General features: G+C 39.1%; 1 protein-coding gene across 1 annotated transcript in view; it reads left to right on the top strand.

Moving 5' to 3' along the window:
- Positions 1–2,702: 2,702 nt before the first annotated feature.
- Positions 2,703–4,487, top strand: part of Rdx (radixin) — an 84,009-nt gene continuing 82,224 nt past the window's right edge. Inside the window, exon 1 of the mRNA XM_013511102.1 lies at positions 2,703–2,728. The gene's annotated coding sequence lies outside the window, so the exon portion shown is untranslated. The remainder of the gene's footprint in view (positions 2,729–4,487) is intronic.

Below are 4,487 nucleotides of genomic sequence, written 5' to 3'. Positions count from 1 at the left end.
GTCGAAAAGTCAGTTTCGTCCAATGCGTTTTACAGGAGACTGAGGCAGGAGGATTGGTTCTAGGCCAGTCTTGGGCTGCACAGCCAGTTCAGGACGTGCCTGGACTACATAGTGGGATCCCATCTCCAAAAAAACAAAAACCGAGCAGAAAAAGAAATAGAAACGCACTTGAGACGTGTGTAGCGAGAGGGGCTCCTTGCCAACCCGGTGGCGGTAAGACTGGCTTGAGATAGATGTAAAACCTAAGATAATAAGGGTGTTCGATAAACGAGTACTTGGTGTAAACCTTGCAATCTGTTGTTGACGGGCATGCATTTTTTTAGGACACTAAATACTCTTTATATGTTGGCCGGAGCTTAGAATGAACAATTGGCCTGCTCATTTTGCTGGATAAATAATGATTTAATCCGGTTGCCAGAACAGCATCATTGGATTCGAGATGACAGGCTGATATTTAGGACTGCATTTCTTTTTTAACTTTCAGATTTTCTTTGCTTTAGCCAGCGTGCTTTTATCATCCAGACTGATAATTTACTTCAAATATGACAAAATGCAGGGTGCTCTTTGAAGTTAATTGTATGCTGGGAAAAGGATTGCGTGACTTTGTTTCTTTGATCATTTTTCTATAGTTTGGAATTTAATAATCCGTTGGTATTAGTAAGGAAAGACTAGGTAGACAGATTCACTTTTGCATAAGTGAGTTTTGGTTGTAGCACTTAAAAATGTTAAATTCTTGTCCTCGTGTTTCCCCCCTTGTATCCCCATACATGGCTGAGCGCTGAGGAGAGGCTCAGAGCTGCTGAAAGAGGTAGTTAATTTCATTGTGGGGAAAATAGGTTGTCTCTGCTATTTTTTGGAAACTGTAATTACTTAACTGGAAATTAAAGTGATTATTCTTTTCTCTGTGATAGTAGGAAATGATAGGGTTTGCCTTTCCTTATCTTGCTGATTGTCAAGAGTCCCAGGAATGAGAAAGGTTTTTTTTTTTTTTTTTTTTTTTTATTGTTCATGTTTATCTTTGGAGGGTTGTTGAAACGAAAGTCTGTGTATTTTTGACTGTCAGTTCTCCATCTTTTAATATAATCCATGTACAGTTTGACAGTCCAAAATGTTGAATAATGGTGGGTCCTGTATTTTTATCTGCTTTTAATTTTGTGCAGTTGAATTTAAGCCATGTAAACGTAGGGGCACGTCATAAGCAGTATTCCCCAGAGACTAGAGCCTGTTTAATGTGTCCCGTGAAGGTTGTGAAGACTGTGTAGAACCGGTGCAGCTTATCTGTACAGTTAGCTAGTAGAATTTCATGTTACTGGGGAGAATCTGGGAGGTCAGGAAAGCCACTCCTGGATGTCTTGGATGTCCCACAGACCGAAAGCGGGTGGGTACTGCTTTACTGTGGTGCTACCCTGGATACAAGATGAAGCGGAGCTGGACTTGCCTGCTATAGCTATGCCCCTGACAAGGTGATGCTAAGTTTCTTGGAGTTACTAAGCGCTAAACGTCGACTTTTGTACCTAGAGTGTGTTCATCTTTTTGATAGCAGAGGGCCAGTCTGACCTCGGAGAGCACCTCTGTCTTTAGTGAATTTTAGAGAAATTCCACCTGGCCTATTTGTTTTTTTTTTTTTTTTTTTTTTTTTTTTTTTTTTTTTTGGTTTTTCTTTGGTACCGGGAACCGAACTCACGACCTTGCGCTTGCCAGGCAGGCGCTTTGCCGCTGAGCTAAATCCCCAGCCCCTGGCCTATTTGTTTAAATTCCTGGTGTAATGTTATTTACAGTGAATGTATACTTTGGAAACTATTTCTAAAAGTATGAAAGCACTGTACTGCAACATGTTTTATGGCAGTTTAAAAACTGAGAAAGATGTAAGGGAAAGGTAAAAATTCCCTACACTCTGTAGAACGGCCCCCTCAGCCCTCGTTCTGTTTTTCATAGATAGCTGCTGCTGGCCCTAATTCCTTGTTCTGTATGTGTAGAAAATGCCAGTAGTTATGCAAGGATAGGAATACTTGGTATCCCTTTTTCAAGTGTCTGTTAAAATGAGGTTAGATGGTAAAAACATTGAGAGATTGCTTATTACTTATGTTAAAGTGAATTGTATTTCCCAGATTTTCCCAGAATTACTTATGAGTGAATTGTATTTCCCAGATTTTCTTCATTGGAATGAAATTATACAATGGAATTTCCTATATGTACCTATTCTCAGACGTATTTGTATAAGTGCATGTGCAAATTTTCTTGATTAATGATTGAAAATGAAGTTTAGGGTTTTTTTTTTCCCTAAGTATGATATGTAATTACAGGGAAAAATGGTACCTTTTAAAAAAATTATGATTTGGGGTAGTGAAATGTCCATGTAATATGTGAATCATTTTTATTTGGAAACTGGAAAGGAATAATGATCTATATGATTAATTTTTTAATTTCTTCATTCCATATAGTAATGAACTCTGGTGTCAGCTTCTGGAAGACATGGGTTCATTCAGGATGGGGGCCATACATGGCTATTTTTGAATAGCTATTATGCATAATAATCTTGGCAAATTCACATTACTTAGTTTTATTTACTAGGTAGATTTGATAAATTTGTTATGTGTAGGCTTTGTGTTTTTTCCTAGTGTAATCATGGTGATCTGACTGGGTGTGGTGATGCCCTCCTGCAATCCCAGTGCCTGAGAGGCTGAGGCAGGAGGATCACCGTGAGTTCGGGACCAGCCTGGGCTACCTAGTGAGTTTAAGACCAGTTGGGCTATATAGTAAGTTGAAGGCCAGCCTGCACTACAAAGTGAGACCCTGTGTCAAAAAGCGAATAAAAAAGGGTCCCCAAAACCACAAAAAGATCTTACAAAAGTATAATTCTAAATTAGATTTACCTAAGGTAGCAAGGTTTTGTATTTATTATAGGTAGGAAAATAAATATGCTCTGCAGAGTTTAAAAGAATTAAACTTAGGAAAAGAAGTGCACGGTGCAGCGTGAAAGCACACCGTGAAAGAGAGCACAGTGGCCATAAGAAAAGTGGCCGCTGTCTTTTTTGTATTGCCCACTTAGTAGGCTGAAATCAGGTCTGGGCTGTCCTGTCAAAAACCTACTTGAGTTCTCACTAGAATTCAAGAGAAACTTTCTGATTGGTTTCAGGTGCAGGGCTTGAGCTTCTCTTTTGGATTCCATGATTGACAGGCCATGTTATTTGCCTAGCTAGCTGTCCATGCCCTAATCTCCTGTCTCAGGCCCGCTTTCCCTTTAACATTTATTGAGTTCTAGTTTATGTCTATAAATAAGGTGATTAAACTTTTTACATAAAATGATCTAATCAAGAAATACTGGTAACTTTTACTCATAATTTATGTTCATTTGGTGTAAACTATCTTTGAGTTCTAGTAAGTTGATTTGTTAGGAAAGGTGTCCTCATGCCATTAACCATTTAGAGCAAGGGTCTGTAAACTAGTTGGTGGACCAAATCCAATCTCCTTGCTTGTTTTTATAAATAAAAGTTTTATTGGAACATATAGTAGCCATTCATTTACAGATAGTCTGTGGCTGCTTTTGGGCTACAATGGCAGAGACCATATGGCTCACAAAACTTCAAATATTTACTCTATGCTGTTTTACAGAAAAAGTTTACTAGCCCTTTATTTAGAGAAAAAACATACTGTTGACTTTATAAAGTTAGTAACTTCAGTATCAGTAGTGATACAATTTTTTCATAAATTTTATTTTTTATTTATTTATTTTTTTGTTTGTTTTTTTTCCCGATACTGGGAATCGAACTCACGACCTTGTGCTTACCAGGCAGGCGCTGTGCCGCTGAGCCAAATCCCCAGCCCCTTTCCTAAATTTTAGGATAATCTCTCTGGGCTTTCAGGACCTTAAATGTTAATTCACTTGTGAAAATGTGTAGTTCAGTCAGACCAGCTGTAGGTGAATTTGTGAATAGTCTTTGTTCACTTGATTTTAACCCTGTACATCATTTCAGATGCTTTGACTGCAAATAACAAAAAAAGCTCGGACTGCCAACAACAGTGAGGCAATTTAACAATGAGGAAATTGCTTACATAGCAAAATCCAGAGGTTCAGTAATGGCCCAATATGTGATGCACATGCCCATAATCCCAGCACTCTGGGAGGCTGAGGCAGGAGGATCACAAGTTTGAGCCTGGCAGTTTAGCAATTTAATGAAACTTTGTCTCTAAAAATTAAAAAAAGGGCTGCATATGTAGCTCAATGCAAAGGTGGTCCAATCCCCAGTACTGCAAGAGAAAAAAAAAAAAAGGGAGGTAGGAATAGCTCAATAAAGTGCAAAGATTTATTTAACTCTCTGCCCCTCGGCCTTCTGCGTTGGCTTCATGCTAAGACTGCTTTCCCTTTGTCACAAATGGGCTGTTGCAAGGGCTGGCATCCCATTCAGACACGGCAGTAGCCAGGGCCGGGGGTTTAGCTCAGTGGCATAGCGCCTGCCTGGCAAATGCAAGGTCATGAGTTCAATTCC

Source organism: Chinchilla lanigera, unplaced genomic scaffold (genome assembly GCF_000276665.1).
Source record: "Chinchilla lanigera isolate Chin_1 unplaced genomic scaffold, ChiLan1.0 scaffold00011, whole genome shotgun sequence".
NCBI lineage: Eukaryota > Metazoa > Chordata > Mammalia > Rodentia > Chinchillidae > Chinchilla > Chinchilla lanigera.
Note: the sequence above shows the minus strand (reverse complement) of the source record. Positions and strands in the feature narration are given on the sequence as shown.